Source organism: Pinus tabuliformis, chromosome 1_2, assembly GCF_031772625.1.
Source record: "Pinus tabuliformis cultivar Carrire ecotype Pingquan chromosome 1_2, CPIR1, whole genome shotgun sequence".
Lineage (NCBI taxonomy): Eukaryota > Viridiplantae > Streptophyta > Pinopsida > Pinales > Pinaceae > Pinus > Pinus tabuliformis.
This window is the reverse complement of record NC_142298.1, coordinates 798,079,295-798,098,820: the sequence shown is the minus strand read 5'-3', so window position 1 is coordinate 798,098,820 and position 19,526 is coordinate 798,079,295. Positions and strand designations below refer to the sequence as shown.

Sequence of the window (19,526 nt, the reverse complement as noted above, 5' to 3'; positions counted from 1 at the left end):
TGGAGGGAAACTAAGGGTGTTTTACCTCCAAAAACACCCTCTCCAAGCCTTTAAGAGGCCCCTCTCCTTCTCATTTGTCTCACACATCTTGGAGTGTTTGTGAGTTTTCTTGGGAGCTTGGAGAGTGTTGAGTTTTTGCTGGAGTAGTGGAACAACAGAGTTTAAGCTAAGTAGTAGCCATCATGCCTCCAAAAGCCAGAGATACTGCATGGGCTCATTGTGATATGATTTGAGGAAAAATGATTTGCAAAGAGGGTATTAACAGGTTCAAGCAACACTTGGCTGGGATAGGAGGCCCTGTAAAGCCATGTGGAGCACCAAATGAAATAATAGGGCATATTAGGGCAGAATCATAGTTTTTAAAACTGTTTTGAAAAACCGGTAACCGGTCAAACCGGCCGGTTAGATAGCTGGCCGGTCCGAACCGGCCAAAAAACCCGGTCCAACCTTGCATTTCGCCATATTTGAGGCCCTAACCGGTGAAAACCGGCCGGTTTAGGACGGAACCGGCCGGTTTGTATCAAACCGGCCGGTTTTGTCCTAAACCGGCCGGTTTTAGGCACGCCCAGTGAAACATGCAAAAAGGTGGATTTTGACTGTGGTTTAGGGGTTTTGGGGGGGGAAGTAAAGGTGTTTTCCCTCCAAAAGGCTATATAAATGAATGTAAGGGTATATAAATGAATGTAGGCTGTTTGAAAATAGAACCAGCCCAAAACACCATAGAACCAAGAAATTTTAGCTGTGATTGTTGGCTTAAACAGAAAGAAAGATATGGTGCACCTTAGAAGAGCAGCAAAAGAATACTTGTAGATTCCACCAGTACCCATAACTGTATAGACATCAACTAAGCTAAGCAACTGAACCTAATTGTGTACCCCACTCCATAGTTAAAATCATTGATCGATAAAAGGTCAAGACAGTAAAAAGATTCCATAAAGTCATGGTTCAAATACAAGAATTGGAACATTTAACACAACTCTATGCTCTTCAGCTCAATGAGATGGGTAGGGTACTAGGTGTTGAATAGTTGATGCAGTGGGGTGCTTATAACATTAACCTTGAAGAATAGTTCAAGTAATTTCACTGGAAAAGACAACATTATGAACTATATGGGTTGAAAGTTCCCATCACAAATGATCTACAACTAATAGAAAGGGGGCAAGAAACACAGACAAACATATAACCACAAAGAATGTATGTTACCATGGATTATCAAGGTTTCACATTGAATAACTAGGCCAAAAGACTTTAGAATATGATGTGCACACTGCAAAGGAACCTCACCATCACTCAAATCAAGAACTGAGTCAAACTCCCACAACCAAATAAAGATGATGCTACCAAGAAAGCATGCTCAGCAAGAGAAAATCTCATTTACTATGCTTTGAGAACAAAACATTCTTAAGAGGGTGGCAATGTAGTAGGAACAGTACTAATTATGCCAATGAAAGGTCAAAGGCCACACACCTCGTGACCAATCACTGTATATCTATACACAGTCAAGAGGCCCAATGTTGATATCATTCTTAATAAATTCTTATCAATCAATCATTATCCAATATTTTAATTTACAATTGCAGATATACTCTATCAATCTTAGTAATAAACATGGACTATTTATTCCAGTCTCCATCCATGAGGTGGTTATGGGACCCCACATCAGTGCTTACAGCAACCTTAGTCACCTAAACTAATTTAAAATAATGGTCAGCTCTTAAACCATAGCAATACAAGTAACGACGGTGCAAAAAGGCGGATTTTGACTGTGGTTTAGGGGTTTTGGGGGGGAAGTAAAGGTGTTTTGATATATTCACCTTTACATGGTATATAAATGAGCAAACTTTGCATATTTTGTCTCTATTGGCTTGGAATCATGGTTTTACATCTTAAAAATAGTTTTGTTTCATTAAAAATTAATTATTTAATGTATTTTTTTAAAACCGGTTCGTTTAGACCAAACCAGTCCTGGTAAGACCGGTTTCGATCGGTAAACCGGTTCATTAGGTGGACCGGTCCGGTCACCGGTTCCGGTTTTAAAAACACTGGGCAGAATACCTTTAGAAGTTTGAGACTCAAGTCATTGAACCTAAGTTACCAGGATTCGGATTCGGATCCGGATCCGCTAGTTTTTTGAAAAGCCAGGATCCGGATACGACAAGTACAAACAATATAAAATATTTTATAATTTTTAAAAATTAAATTTATATAAAAATAAACTAAAAACATATATTAATTTTTAAATATATAATTTTTATATAGAGTACCTATAAAAATAAATATTAGATATATTAGATAAATAGTATCAGAATTAATATATTATTTATAAATATTAATTAAATTTGTATAAAATAAAAAATTATAATTTCTGTTTAAAATTTTAAATATAAAACTTCTATATAATATTTTTACAATAATTATTAATTTAATATATTAAAATTAATGTATCATAATATTGAAACATTAATTACTGTTATTATTTTTAAATTAAATAAACTTACTTAATGAAACTTTTAAAATAAACCTATAATTTAATAGTTATTATATTTAAATTAAATGAAGTTACTTTATAGAACTTACTTCATCAAACTTCTAAAATAAACATATAATTTAATTAGAATATCCCAACATCCGTATCTTATAATCTTGAAATAAAGTTTATACAATGGTTAACCGCAAGTTTATAATCTTGAAATTAATGAACTCCCTTGTTAATTATTCCCACGGCTGATTTTTCCAATATAGCGTTATTCATCAGCTGACATTTTCTTTCTGGAATTCTGCGCTGAGATATAATTTGAAAATATGTGCTGACGTCAAACCATATTACACACAGATTAATGAACTCCCGCACGGCTGATTTTTCCAATATCGGGTTATTCATCCACTGATATTTTCTTTCTAGATTCTGCGCTGAGATATAATTTGGAAATATGTGCTGACGTCAAACCATATTATAGACAGACAAATGTTGGGCGGGGCGGATCTTCGTGGATCCGGATCCGAATCCGTCTCTGATCTGGGGATCCGCGGATCCAGCCGCTGGGCCTGAAGGATCCGGTAACATCAATAGAGAAGTTTGTGACTACAAAGTTTGGGAGTTGAGACTCAACCAATTGAGTTTGATCATGATGACTCATGAGAAGTTTCAAGTGATAACGTTGATCACTATTATAGTATTATCATATATGTAGACTTGAGTCTTGTAGTAGGCCACTGGCCCCATAGTTTGTAGGCTTTGTTTTTGCATGGAATACGCACCCCTTGGAGGAAAAATCGATTTTGTGGAAAGGAAGTCGAAATATTTGGATGAGGGACCCATAAGGAAAGGTGAGGCAACAATTATAAATAGAGGGTTGAAGGCAACATTGGGCATCTTTTGATAATTTGACATTTACACATTGTTGCTCTCGCTGTTCAGCTAAGTCACAAGTGTTGTTTAGCACCAGAGGTTTCCAAGGGAAAATCCCACCCTCTTCTTCGGTGGACCACGAGTGCCACCCTAAGGAGGTATTGTCACGACTTTGTGGAGACTTGCGGGACCAATCTTAGGTGGTACGACTTGCCTTAGCTTCATCCTGGACGCAGAAGTAGAACCACATAGTTCTTGGGTGAAGTGGGTGTTAAGTTATGGTATGTTCTATGCTTATAACAATTTACTTCTTTTTCCTATTATATTCCACAGATTAGCAATCACATGTACATAAAGTAAAGTGCAAATAGAACATTAAACGATCGATAGAACACATGCCAAGACAAGAGACACAAGATGTGGCGGCTAGCCAGGGACAAACCCCACAATGTGTGGGGAAACCCTTTGATCAAATCTTCTTTTATCTTCAATAAATCAGCGGAGAGAAATAGTACAATAAATCTGATTTATATCAGCAGTAGCAAACCCTAGATCAGCAGCGTCAGCACTAGCAGCTTCATCATCAAAACTAGGGCAGTCGATATCTCACAAACCAGTCGTCAGATCTGCTTGATTCCACCACCAAATGTTGCAGCGTTTTGAGGAGGTTCAAATGAACTTACAGCGCAGTTCAGATGAGGAGATCTTCTGGTCCACGGAGGTCAAACTTCACTTCTGCAGTTGCAGCTTCAATGTCAGCAGCTTCCTTCAAACTAGGGCAGTCGATATCTCGCAAATCGTCTGTCGGATTGACTTGATTCCACCACCAAAAGTTGCAGTCTTCAGAGGAGGTTCAGATGAAACTACAGTGCAGTTCTGATGAGGAGATCTTCTGGTCCACGTAGGTCAAATTTCACTTCTACAGTTGTAGCTTCAGTTTCAGCAGCTTCCTTCAAACTAGGGCAGTGGATATCTCGCAAACCATCTGTCGGATTGACTTGATTCCACCACCAAAAGTTGCAGCCTTCAGAGGAGGTTCAGATGAACCTACAACACAGTTCATATGAGGAGATCTTCTGGTCCACGCAGGTCAAGCTTCACTTCTGCAGTTGCAGCTTTAGTTTTAGCCATAGTTTTAAAATTCGGCCGTTTCGAAACCGAAATGGCCGAGTTGATCCTTTTCGTTGCCCTCAGGAGTGACTCGGTAGAAGAAACGGCTCGTTTGGCCGAGTCAGCGATGACTCAGCCGAGTCATTCGAGTCATTGAATGACTCGGCCGAGTCATGGCTGACTCGGCCAACTCGGCCGTTTCCATACTGACTCGGCCGAATCACAAACAGCGGCCCGTAACCCTAGTAAAACAGTGATTTAACAATTTTTTAATGATTTTTTAAGGTGTTTGCTGATTGATTTGGATTCCAATGTGTTTTATGAATTAGTTAAATGTTATTTGGGGTCCATTCCCCCTCCCAAACCCTATTTAAGACACTCAAATGCTCTGTACTATTGATATGCTATTCAAATTTCATGGTAATGTTAAATTCTTAAAGTAAAAGTGACATTCTCCTTAATCTTCATTTTCATCCTTTTACTTCAATTTTTAACATTACCATGAAATGACCTAGGATGTTTGAGAGTGGTTTCCGCCTCATTGGATTTCATATGGAGAAAGTAGAATTTTAGATTTCATTCAAAATCCAGCAGACTTATCAGTTTTTCAGGATTTCAGGATTGGAGGATTGCAATGTTTCCATTGAATTTTGTCATGTATTAGGGTATGGAACTCGTATTTAATCAAGAGCACCAATCCCTCTATGTACCTTGATGTTAGTGACATTGGTTGTCGAACTCCACTAGGATTCGCTCCCAAACCAGGAGCTTCTGAAAATGTCGCTCCCGCTCCCGTTTTCGCTCTCGCTCCCCACTTTCGCTCCTGCTCCCAAGTAACACTAAGCCAGATGATGTTAGCAACTCTAGCAGTAGCCACTAGCCAGTAGTACTGGTCACAGACTTTTGTTGTAGAGGCCATTTATAGCCTCTTTGGTTATGTGTTTTTGTTTTGATCTCTATATCATCATCGTGTATGTATTGGACAAAGCACTGGGTGCCATTTTGATATAATGGATATATTCATGAGCCTACTTTGAACATATGTTGTCTTCTATCTATATTTTAATGCTGTGTGTTTGGAAACATGAATGAAAATCTTTAAAATTATGTGTTTTTATAAAAAATAAATATTTAATGTACTTTTTACAACGACCGAGTCATTGAAATCCAGCCGGCCGAGTCAATACCGCGTCGGAGTCGGAGTCGGAGTCGACCCTTGGCCGAGTCAGAGTCGGAGTCGGAGTCGGAGTCGACCCTTGGCCGAGTCAGAGTCGGAGTCGGAGTCGGAGTCGACCCTTGGCCGAGTCAGAGTCGGAGTCGGAGTCGGAGTTTTAAAACTATGGTTTTAGCAGCTTCTTTCAAACTAGGGCAGTCAATATCTCGCAAACCGTCTGTCGAATTGACTTGATTCCACCACCAAAAGTTGCAGCCTTCAGATGAGGTTCAAGTGAACCTACAACGTAGATCAGAAGAGGAGGTTTGATGGTCCACACTGGTCAAAGTTTGGATCTGCAGTTGCAGCTTCCGTTTCAACAGCTTTCGGCTTCACATGTGTGAGAGAGAGAGACCCTTTTCTGCGCAGTAGAGAAGAGACTCTTTTCTGTGCAGTAGAGAGAGAGAGAGATGTGATGAGATGAGTGAGTGCAAATGAGGAAAAGTCCTCCTGTATTTATACACAACTGTTGATGTTTGAATAGATGTGACTGTTGGGCTTCTGAGCCTACATGAGTTGTAGGTCGGCTTGATAATAATTCCATAATCAAAATAAATTCATATCTCCATGAATACGTATCAGAATCGGATGATCTTTAGATCAATCGTACACCTCTCGGTGAGAGGAATCTAATGAACATATTATCAGCCATGAATAAGATGACACACATGAAGTTTGGCCCTAGTTTCCAATTTTAATACCGCCTCTCAACTAGGGAGAAGTTCATCTGCAATCTGTCTATCGGTCGCTACTATTCATCCATCAAATGCACTACCCTGTACAGCCTGCCCCTTGCCCTGCTCTATTCTATTCTTCCTGTTTTGCTTTGTTTTGTTCTGCCTTGTACGACTCTGCTCTGTTATGCTCTGCACTGCTTTGTTCTGTTCTGCTCTGCTTTTGTCCGAATTATGAAGAAGAAGAAATGATTGAGGATGTATCATATTGACTCAAAGTCAGTCTCAGAGTATGTACCACTGTTCCCAGACTAGTCTCAACCAACCCAAAGTCAAAGTCATAGTGAGTACAACTTCTACCACTGGTCCCAGACCAATATCATTGATCCTAGATCAATGGAGGTCATCCTAGCGTAGGGAGTATGGTAGATACAACGATGCGTCCATCAATACTACTATGGTCCCTAACTTCATTTCCCTGCTCATTGATCAGATGAGAGGTACTTCACATGAGTCCTAGACTGCATGGGTAGGATGCCTCGACAGGAGAACTAATTAGTCATGTCCTCACAGGAGAACACATCAATCTAGGCCTCACATGAGAACACATCAATCCTGCTACAATCGCTATGGAGAACACATCAATCCAGGCCTCACAGGAGAACACATCAATCCTGTTACAATTGCCATGGAGAACACATCAATCCAGGCCTCACAGGAGAACTAATCATCCTTGTACACAAGAGAGCGAATCATCCTGTTCCACAAGAGAGTGAATCATCTTGTCCCACAAGAGAGCGAATCATCTTGTTCTAGTGCGCACCACTAGGGGAGGGTGAGTCACCCTGTGGTCGTATGTTGCTCTAGTAAGAACCGCAAGCCCTCAGAGCTCCCAGAGCTCAATGTATGCAACATGTAGGACCCTTGTACAAGGGTTTCTTGACGATTCCAAGTCATTTGGGTAGATCACAGATTAGATCTTTCCTCGAGGCTTTGACAAGGTGTATCGACCTGTACATCATCTTAATGTAATGGAGCCTCCTTGCTCATCGACTTACCATATCCCAGATGATGTCTATCTGCTAGAGCAATCGACGAATACGGGATTCCTCAATAATCGAATCCCACCTCTAGTTGTTACAGAGAATCACAGTGGTATGTGTTCAAACAGCTCACTGAAGAGCTTTCCCAACCAGGCAGCTTCATACGAGATCATACTCGTAGATATGTATCTGGTCTCGGCAGTGCTTATGGCAACTGACTTCTGCTTCCTGCTCATCCATTATATCGAAGCAGAATCCAAAGAGAAACAACACTAAAAGTGCTCCAGTGATCCTCCACACTACTTGCCTAATCAGGATTCGAATAATCATGTAGTTTCATATTTCCGGCAGTGTATCTCAATCCATGAGAGATTGTGTCCTGAAGACATCTTAGAAGATTCTTGGCACCAATCTAGTGAGGCTCAACCAAATATGAGCTCACAATGCTAACTGCAAAACATATGTTCGGACGGAGGTTCACCAAGAACATCAGCGCGAATGAGTTTTTGAAACTCAGAGGCATTTCCCAAATCTGGTCCGACATCAGTACCATATAACTTCTGAAAGTTAAGATCCTCGAGGTAGTCACAGGCTTGCAGTCCATCATACCAAACTTTTCAGAATCTTCACCACATATTTTCCTTGAGATAGGAAAATTTCCCTTGGCTTCTGCCACACTTCAAGTCCTTGGTTTTCAAATTCAGAAGCCAACTCCCTCTTACATTTGTGAATGAGAGGGTATGCACCTGTTAGAAAGAGGTCATCCACATACAACACCAGTATGAGAGGCTTGTCATCTTCAACCTTAATGTAAAAGTTAGGATCGGCTTCACTCCTAGTGATTCCAGCTTCATCAAGTAGCTATCGATCCTCTCATACCATGCTTAGGGTGCTTGCTTCAGCCCATAGAGAGCCTTCTTCAACCTGCATATATGAGATTTTCAATCATAAATCTCAAATCCTTTGGGTTTCTCCACATAGACCTCTTCTTTGATCGAACCGTGCAAGAACGCGGTCTTGACATCCATCTGATGTAGGTTCCATCCTTGTGAAGCAACAAGGGCTATGATCGAGTGGATGGTCGTATATCTGGCAACAGGTGCAAATATCTCATCATAGTCTATACCTTCCTTCTGGGAGAAAGCACTATCAACAAAACAAGCCTTATACTTTTCTGTACTTCCATCTGCTGCATGCTTTATCTTGTAAAGCCATTTGGAAGTAACAATTGTCTTGTCCCGAGGTCTGGGAACTACTTTCTAGACATCATTCTTCATAATAGACTCATACTCTTTGGTCATAGCATCCTTCCATACTTGATGCTTGACGACATCTGAGAATGATGAAGGTTCATTTTGTATGATCGTGCTCATGATGGTCAGGTATCCCTGATACCTGTTAGGTTTCTTACTTTCGCGGAAGGTTCCTCGGGGTACAACATGTCCTTCAGCATCATCAAGTATCCCCTAAGCCATGAAGGCCTCTTCTTAGAAGAGGGAGGCTCAGGTGGATAAATACGATCCATGGGTTCCTCCACATCAGGCATTGTTACATCATCTACCCATAGAGACAACTTCCATAATCGTATGGTTCTTCCTTTCCACCACACCATTTTGCTCAGGAGTATGTGGTGTAGTAGTCTCCCTCTCAATGCCAGCCTCAGATATGCCTAAGTGAACCAACTGTAATATATCAGAGGTCTTGCTTTGGCTTGAGGGGAATGGTCACCTTTTGAGCTTTCCTTCGGCACGTCCTGGACATACACCTTCTTTATCTACTCGAAATTCGGGCATCCCTGTCACCATTTGTCTTACACCGAGTAGAGCTTTATAATGAAGGGGGGCAAACCTCCGATGCCAAAGTTTGGACTGAAGAGATGTGTCATAAGACATGACACCTAGCAGACTTCCATCGACCTGATATAATGAATCAACACGAAACCCAAGAGTAAAGGCATCTTTAACATTATTTTTCCATATACGTACCTTGCCATCGCTGAAGGTTACCTTGTAGCCTTTGTCTTCCATCGCTGAGATGGACACCAGGTTCTTTTTGAGGTCAGGTGCATTTAATACATCCTGGAATTTCTAGCCTTCTTGAATGGTTGTCCTCTTCCTTGATTCCCAGCTCTCCTCTTACCTTTGCTATTGAATTTGTCATTCCTTTGATTGCCATCAGAGGGATTTTGATCATCGTCCTGGTGTGAGTCCTTTCTATCAGGGCACTCCCTTGCATAGTGACCTGCTTTATCACAGATGTAACATCGTCCTTTTCTTCCACCCTTAGGTCCAGCCTTTCCTTTTGATTTAGTCCCGGAATTATTTCTTTTCTTAGCATGAGAAGAAAAGGCAGCAGGAGGACCTTTAGGCATGGGCATTTCTTGCTCTTCTACCCTTGTTTCTTCTTGAATGCATCTAGCCATTAATTCCTCGAAACCAGGAATTATATTATTGTTCAGAAGAGTAGTCCTGAACACGTACCATTCGGATGGTAATCCTCCAAGAGTCGTGAGTGCCATTTCTCTGTCAGTAATAGTCTCCTCAATAGATAGGAGATCATTCTTGATCTCGGTGATTCTTAAGAAGTATGCTTGCATACTCTCATCTTTACCCTTCTTGATTTCCTTTAGCTTATTTCTAAGAAACAAAACTTGATTTGCATCATTGACTTTAAATAAACTCACCAGTCTATCGTAGATTTCCTTGGAGGTGTCCAATTCAGAGATGTAGGCCACCAAGTGCTTGTCGATAGAGTCCCGGATGATCTTCTTTGTTTTGACTTCTCCATTTTTCTATTTGTTTCAGGCAGCAGCGAATGCATTTGATGGAGGCTCAACAATATTGCCTCTTACATGGTCCAACACTCCTTGATCTTTTAGGGTTAGATCGATAGACATCTTCCATCCGTGATAGTCAGCTTTCTCATGGAGCTTGTCTTCAGCAGGAAAGAGTGTTGAGGACCCCATAGTTCTTTTAGGATAACCTTGCCAATCTTCTCTTTGGTGATTGCTCTTGCTCTTGCTCGGGCTTTGTCTTCACCTCAGCATTGATACCATGTTAAGTTATGGTATGTTCTATGCTTATAACAATTTTCTTTTTTTTTTTCTTATTATATTCCACATATTAGCAATCACATGTACATAAAGTAAAGTGCAAATAGAACATTAAACGATCGACAGAAAACAAGCCAAGACAAGAGACACAAGATGTGGTGGCTAGCCAGGGACAAACCCCACAATGTGTGGGGAAACCCTTTGATCAAATCTTCTTTTATCTTCAATAATTCAGCAGAGAGAAATAGTACAATAAATTTGATTTATATCAGTAGTAGCAAACCCTAGATCAGCAGCATCAGCATTAGCGGCTTCATCATCAAAACTAGGGCAGTCGATATCTCACAAACTGATCGTCGGATCGGCTTGATTCCACCACCAAAAGTTGCAGCCTTCAGAGGAGGTTCAGATGAACCTACAATGCAGTTCAGATGAGGAGATCTTCTGGTCCACATAGGTCAAACTTCACTTCTGTACTTGCAACTTCAGTTTCAGTAGCTTCCTTCAGACTAGGGCAGTCGATATCTCGCAAAGAGTCCGTCGGATTGACTTGATTCCACCACCAAAAGTTGCAGCCTTCAGAGGAGTTTCAGATGAACCTACAACGCAGTTCAGATGAGGATATCTTCTGGTCCACGCAGGTCAAACTTCACTTCTGTAGTTGCAGCTTTAGTTTCAGCAACTTCCTTCAAACTAGGGCAATCGATATCTCGCAAACCGTCCGTAGGATTGACTTGATTCCACCACCAAAAGTTGCAGACTTCAGAGGAGGTTTAGATGAACCTACAACGCAGATCAGAAGAGGAGGTTTGATGGTCCACGTTGGTCAAAGTTTGGATCTGCAGTTGCAGCTTCAGTTTCAACAACTTCCAACTTCACATGTGTGAGAGAGAGAGACCCTTTTCTACGCAGTAGAGAAGAGACTTTTTTCTGTGCAGTAGAGAGAGAGAGATGTGATGAGATGAGTGAGTGCAAATGTGGAAAAGTCCTCCTGTTTTTATAGACAACTGTTGATGTTTGAATAGATGCGACTGTTGGGCTTCTGAGTCTACATGAGTTGTAGGTTGGCTTGATGATAATTCCATAATCAAAATAAATTCATATCTCCATGAATACTTATCGGAATCGGATGATATTTAGATCAATCCTACACCTTTCAACAAGAGGAATCTAATGAACATATCATCAACCATGAATATGATGACCCACATGAAGTTTGGCCCTAGTTGCCAATTTTAACAGTGGGGTATTGAAATTAGAGGCTATACCATTACTTGGAAATTCCTTGTCCAAATTGTAGGTGAAAGAAGAGAATTTATGGGAGTTGAGAGTGCCCTTCTCAGCAAGAGAGGTTTCTTTGGTTGGGCCTGCGTAGACTTGTCTCAGGACTATTCTGTCATTGGTGGAGCTAATTGTGGGGAGGCTTGAGAGAAGGATTTAGGAGCTAAGCTGTTGGGATTTCATTTGAAGGGCCATTGGAGGAGGATTGTTGTAGTTTGGAGAGCAGAGATTGATAGGAGCAGGCACAGTAACAAAATTCGAATTTGGTGGAGGGCTAAGTTGTGAAGGGTCAAATTTTGAAGTTTGGAACCAAGGGAAACCCTCTATGGATTTTTGACAAGGATCTCATATCTAAAATTGCAAAATTTTCTGGGCAGATTTGAGGGGTCAAACAGGGGTCCCAACTTAGCCAACAACAAGAGGAGCTAGGGGAAATTTGGGCCGAAGTTTTGAGGTCAACATGTGGGTTTTTGGTGGAGAGCTCGGGGTTAATTTCCCAAAATTTTCCGAGCACTGGAGGAGGCCCTAGCAGCAGTTCTTCACACCCAGCAACATATTTCTTGACAGTTTCAACACAAAGCCAAGAGAGAGTCGCATCAAATTTGGGAGGGACTTCTTATTATTCGTTTGGTTTAGCTAGCTTGCCTTGAGAAAAGCCCAGGTGCACTCTTTCTATCACCTCATTGTAGCCGCTCCATATTATAATAAAATGGCTCAAAAAAGTAGTTTTTGGTGCAATTTCATGGACTGAATCATGTGTTTGATTTTCATGGTTTTTATGTCTATCTTTGCTTTGTTATTTACTGTAAAGATTCCCTAGGAATATTACAGACATTTAGAAAAATAGACATTCTCCACCATGAATTCAACAAGTAGTAAATATGATTTTAGAATCAATGGCACATCCCATCAATTTGATTAATGGTGTACAAAGTAAATCAACATGTCCCAAAATATAAATGTGGTTAACAAGTGGGTTGACTATTGAGACACGGTTGAATCTTAAATCAAGAGAAATCGTAGAAGAAATATGAATTACACTATGAGGGATATATTTTGAATGTGTCACAAGTTCAATCCTTAAAGATAAGTAGTGTTTTGCAAGCTATGTGTTATCTTTAGGATTAGACACCAAATTTCAGTTGCTCCAATAACAAAGAGATTACCCAACATAAACCATTAATGATGAAGATGTAAGAGTAAAACCAAATGGTGCTTAGCACCTTAAGATATCATCCATCCATACCCATGAGAGTATTTTATGATTAATCACTTGGAGTAAATTCAACCTTAAGAAAGTTGTGCTTATGTGTTTAGATGCCACTTAAAACCATGATAAGAATGTGAACCAAAGAAACATCTAAAACAACAAAAGAGAAAAGCATTTAAAAGAAATCAAGTGAAAAATGGAAACAAGAATCTGCACTTGCTTTTAAAGGTTAAACTATAATAGATAAATAATAAAGGCATTGAACTCACCCTTTCACTTATCTCATTGTTCAATCTAGCAAGCCTTGTGAGATCCCTCACAAGGCAAGAATTAGACTAATATACAATAGTGAGGTGGTTGCCACTGCCACCTTATCACTCCACATCTTGCTCTTTAGTGCAATTTCACATGACGAGAATCTTTCCAATATATATCACCTAAACGGGTATTCTAAGTCATAGGTATAACGTGACGTAAGAGAAAGGATTGATCAAGGTACTTACTATTGAAGAATGTGACTAGGTTCGGTCTTCATAAATGTATTTAAGTCGCAATATAATGTATTTGTCAAAAGAAAGAAAATGAAATTTTATTATTAATAAAATTGACTTATTAAAGCATGGATTTCATGCTTGGGTCAATTATTTTTAGGTCAAAGCCTCCATTGCAGGCTTCTAGGGTTTGTGTCAAGTGTCCTTGTCCATGCCATAATGTAAAGAACCCTTCTTGGTAATTATTTGTCAAGAAAGAAATTTATTTTATATCAAAATTAGTCTTTTAGGCCTCCTCCACCAAGTTGGCCTCAAAACTGGACAAGTCAGCCTAAAATTGGGCAGCAAAATCACTATATAAAGACAACAACTCGACCTCATTTGTCTCACACTTGCAACAAGTTTGATCTGCAGTTTCTGGGTTGAGAAAATGTGTGAATTTCAAGGAAGAAGGAGAAGGAGGATAGCGAAGAAGGTCTCTCTCAAGCATAAAAGATCAAAATTTTCTCTCTTTCCCACACGTGTGAAGGTGTGTAGTTGCTGGAAGGGTGCCGAAATTTTGCAGTAATTAGGAGGTTGAAATTTTGTTGTTGGGGGTAGAAATACTGGATTGAAGTTGCTGGATAATAAGAGACTACTATATCAACTTGGAAGGATGACTTGGTGGAAGAGGAAGGTCTCTTGGTCTAGGGTCTTGTTCCATCTCATATTGAATTACTAAAGGAAGAGTTCTTGATTGGGTTTTCCCCTATATAGGGGTTTTATCCCTGGCTGAGTGCCTATATCTGGTGTCCCTGATCTTTGTGTTTTTGGTTTTGGTAATTGCTTGATAAACTAAGATAAAAAGGAACATAAGAAAATAATAAGAATTCAAAAGATATCACAAGTAATTATCAACTAGAGAAAATCTTTTTGCCTTTTTGATTTTCTAATGCTTGCTTGGATAGGCACAATTTTTTATGTCAAGGAACAATATACCATAGAATAAGCCTAGAGGAGAGCACTTGAATCCTAGGGTTTTATGATCTGATTCAATAACAATGCATCTAGACATACAAACACAAGAAAAAGGTTTGCTTTAATGGTATGATCAACAATATGGAACGGAAAACTTTAACAAGCCCTAAATTGAAGCCTTTTTGCAAAACTAGGGTTTCAAGAGGCCCTAAATTTCGTAGGGTTGATAATGTCAGCCCTAAAGATGCAATTTCCACCAAGGAAGAAGCTAAATTTTGAGCTGGTAAGGTCAACCAAGGTGTAAATATACCAAATTAGCTCCAATGTTGCACCAATTTAATCCCTAGTTGAATTTGACGCTTGTGCTAGCCATAACAACTTGCCTTGAAGGGCTGAAAAAGTAGAAAAGAAGAAAAGATAAAAGTTTTTCAAGGTTTTTGATCATCAATGGGATCCTAATGCCTTTTCCCTACTTGGGTGATGGAGTCTTAGGAACTTTAACCATAGAGATATCAAATTTTTGCATGGAGTAAGGGGGAAAGGTTGAAAACCCTAGTTTTCACTTTCTAACCTTAGCTATCTTTTTATGAGCGGTGAAATTAACTAGAAAAATGCTCACTAGGAGGTTTTCTAGGGAGTTCAAGGATAAAATATTTAAATGTGCAATAATTTACTAAGAATTTCCAATAAACATTTGCATTTAGACAAGGAACAAATAGAAACCCTAGCAAAATTTCATTATATGTAAAATCATAAAAGATATGTAGTAAAATGCTCGCAAATTACCCAAGGATATGTCTTCATTCAATCCCAAAAAGATGTCCCCAACACAAAAGCTAGTCTCCAATAGCGAAAATCCACATAAGATCACAGCTCCTCAAGCAATGAAGTACAAATAAGCTAAGTTGAACTCTTTTAGAGAGGCCGAAATCCATAAGTATGATGATGACGAATGAAAATAGTTATATATATATGAGGTCTATCACCTTTAAAAATCCACTAAAACACCCTAAAACAAGTTTAATTTTGAGTAGACAAAAAAGTAAAATGGGTTACAAGCCAACCCACTAGCTCACACAATAAACTATGCCAATAAATGCCCACACGTGTGAGTCGTAAGCCCTCATAAGCATGATGTCATGCCCATTTGCAGCTCAAAATGCTTCGAAATTGTACCATAACGACTAAATAAGTATCCAAGAATCATGATCAACCATTAATTTGAGGAAGGGACCTAAAATCAAGCCTCAAAGCATCTCCATGTGTCCAAAAGCCAGCTCTGGGTTCCCTGCATCATCTCTATGGGTGTCAAATAGACAACTTAGTGCACTCTCTCTCTAGTGTTGGGGGTCCATCAGGTGCATCAAGCGCTCCTCAATAATCTTGGGGGATAATCATCTTCGTTGGTCTTTGGATTAATGCATGCCCATCAAGTATTGTCAAGGGTAGCCTAGGGGTATGCTGGGTCCATTGGTATATCATCAAGAATGCTCAATGCTAAGTAAGAGAAGCTCACATTCTAGCATCTAAGGGTGCTTTACAATGTTCATCAATTTCCAAGCTCATCCAAATACTCAACTCTCTGCTAAATAAGGGCAACGCTTCATCTGAAAGATCATCACGTTGTCTGGAAGTGTAGTATGGCTTGTGTTAAGTTATGGTATGTTCTATGCTTATAACAGTTTACTTCTTTTTCTTATTATATTCCACCGATTAGCAATCACATGTACATAAAGTAAAGTGCAGATAGAACATTAAACGATCAACAGAAAACAAGCCAAGACAAGAGGCACAAGATGTGGCGGCTAGCGAGGGACAAACCCCACAATGTGTGGGGAAACCCTTTGATCAAATCTTATTTTATCTTCAATAATTCAGCAGAGAGAAATACTACAATAAATCTGATTCATATCAGCAGTAGCAAACCCTAGATCAGTAGCATCAGCAGTAGCGGCTTTATTATCAAACTAGGGTAGACCATATCTCACAAACCGACAGTCGAATTGACTTCATTCCACCACCAAAAGTTTCGGCTTCCAGAGGAGGTTCAGATGAACCTACAGCGCAGTTCAGATGAGGAGATCTTCTAGGCCACGCAAGTCAATCTTTACTTCTGCAGTTGCAGCTTCGGATTCAGCAGTTTCCGGCTTCAAACTAGGGCAGTCGATATCTTGAAAACCGTTCGTCGGATTAACTTCATTCCACCACCAAAAGTTGCGGCTTTCAAAGGAGGTTCAGATGAACCTACAACGCAGTTCAGATGAGGATCTCTTCTAGGCCACGCAAGTCAATCTTTACTTCTGCAGTTGCAGCTTCAGATTCAGCAGTTTCCGGCTTCAAACTAGGGCAGTCGATATCTTACAAACCGTTCGTCGGATTGACTTCATTCCACCACCAAAAGTTGCGGCTTTCAAAGGAGGTTCAGATGAACCTACAACGCAGTTCCAAAGAGGAGATCTTCTAGGCCACGCAAGTCAATCTTTACTTCTGCAGTTGCAGCTTCAAATTCAACAGCTTCCTGCTTCACATGTGAGAGAGAGAGAGACCCATTTCAGCGCAGTAGAGAAGAGACTCATATCTGCGCAGTAGAGAGAGAGAGATGTGATGAGATGAGTGAGTCTAAATGAGGAAAAGTCCTCTTATATTTGTGCACAACGTTGGTGGGTGAATAGATGTGACTGTTGGGCTTCTGAACCTACATGAGTTGTAGGTCGGCTTGATAATAATTCCATAATCAAAATAAATTCATATCTCCATGAATACTTATCGAAATTGGATGATCTTTATATCAATCCTACACCTCTCGATGAGAGGAATCTAATAAAAATATTATCAGCCATGTATAAGATGACCCACATGAAGTTTTGCCCTGGTTGCCAATTTTAACAGCTTGAGCATCACGTGGAGTAGGAGTGGAATAGGATGCCCTCGAGGTTTCAGTTGCTCAAAACCACTTGGAAAAACCATCTCAAACTCAAGTGAAAGCAACCATTCGTTAGAGACCAAAACCATAGATGCATCTAAGTGGACAATGCTTAAGTGTTAATGGCATATCAATACTTCAAACCAAAATCACCTTCAAATATCTAGCTAGACTAATCCCTGTAAAAGTTTTCCCTGCTTTGTAGGGGTGGCTAAGTAATCAACCCTACTAGGTGCTTCCAACCTCTCAAGGGAGGTGGCATTTCCAAGGTCAACCCTTTAAAACCCATAGGTGTTAGTGAGAATAGGTGGCAATGGAAGGGAAAGACTTCATGCCCAGGTGCCATGGTCGGGGGACCAACTAATGAGAGTCCACATCCTGAGTGTATAGATGAGTTACCCCTCTTGGCTTGCTTTTTCCACCCCTCTAGTGCGCCTTTAAGTTCTTTTTTATAATGCTTTTTAATGGTGCATAACTCAAGGATCAAATACTTATCCTTTTGATATAGCATTTATTTTACCCCTTAGGATGAGCCAGTTTCTCATTTATCAAGGTTGGGACATGCAAGGGTTCCTTTTGATGAGATGGAGCATCAAGTGCTCAGGAACTAGATGATGGCTAATAAGGGGGGTAGAGTTCATGCTAAGCTTTTTCCGACATGCTAACTTTTTTCCCAACCATCTTTTGGATTTTAACTTTTATTTTTTCTTTGTTATGGCCAGCTTATGCTTTTTCATTCTTTTAGCTACATCTGCCTCTAGGGTAAAGTTTTTTTACCTACCTCAAGGATGTGGATATGTGAGTGCCAAATCCAAATGAACCAATGACATTTAACACCAAGGATGTATGTGGTATCAAAGGAATGATGTGAAATGGAAGATGGGAATAGGGTGATGGACACACTACCTCAATTCAAGTTTCTCAAGTAGTGCCCCTCTTATAACCCTGAGGTCTTAGAGTTCCTAATGGACTAGGGCTAAAGATTAACTCCCTGGTAATGTGAGATAACAAGTTTACAGTCAAGATCAGTCAATCAAATATTTTTCCTTTTGATATAGCATTTATTTTGCCCCTTAGGATGAGTTAGTTTCTCATTTATCAAGGTTGGGACATGCAAGTGTTCCTTATGATGAGATGAAGCATCAAGTGCTCAGGAACCAGATGATGGCTAATAAGCGGGGTAGAGCTCATGCTAAGCTTTTTCCGACATGCTAACTTTTTTCCCAACCATCTTTTGCATTTTAACTTTTCTTTTTCCTTCGTTGTGGCCATCTTTTGCTTTTTCATTCTTTTAGCTACATCTGCCTCTAGGGTAAAGTTTTTTTACCTACCTCAATGATGTGGATATGTGAGTGCCAAATCCCAATGAACCAATGACATTTAACACCAACAATGTATGTGGTATCAAAGGAATGATGTGAAATGGAAGATGGGAATAGGGTGATGGACACACTATCTCAATTCAAGTTTCTCAAGTAGTTTCCCTCTTATAACCCTAAGGCCTTAGAGTTCCTAATGCACTTGGGCTAAAGATTAACTCCCTGGTAATGTGAGATAACAAATTTACAGTCAATATCAGTCAATCATCTAAATCACCCCTTTATCCACGTTAAAATGCCCAAAACATTAAATAAAAGAAATTGATTGCAAAATGGTTAAAGTACCTATTGAGTGGTAGCCCACCTTCATCTAAGAGGAATGTTGGATGGTGAGAGGTGCATGACTGGCGCAGATGGCGGAGAAAACCAACATATCATCATCAATGAGAAGATGTGTAGGGTTGTTGTTTGGCTAGCTGTCAAAGATAAGAGAAAATTTTTCTCCTATGGGGTTACTCATTTTGGTGGGTAACACACCCCAGGGCCTTTTTTTTTCATTTTCATATTCATTTCATTGTTGTTAGGTTCTCTTTACTCCTACTTGTTACTACAAAAAATGAGCCTAGTTAACCTGTAGGGAACCCTCCTTATCTACTAACCCTTTTCCGAGTCTAAGTGTAAAGCAATGTTGGTGAAGTGATAGTGGCCAACCTTCTAAGTTCCACAAGACTACTACCCTATTTTTGGGACTTTAAGCTAAGGGTACAGTTTGTGTGGTAACACTTGGAATCTAAAGAATATCAACATTGTAGTTAGATAGGAATTCATATCTGCTTCAATAAAAGAAACTTTGATGGTGATGAAAACTATGATATGATCCTCTTAACACTGGTTGTTGATGTTT

The 19,526-nt window shown here is 39.8% G+C and overlaps 1 protein-coding gene across 2 annotated transcripts in view; it reads left to right on the top strand.

Annotated features, from left to right (window-relative positions):
- The window catches only part of LOC149208307 (uncharacterized), a 435,470-nt gene that overhangs the window by 369,605 nt on the left and 46,339 nt on the right, over positions 1–19,526 (top strand). The gene's annotated exons all lie outside the window — the stretch shown is intronic.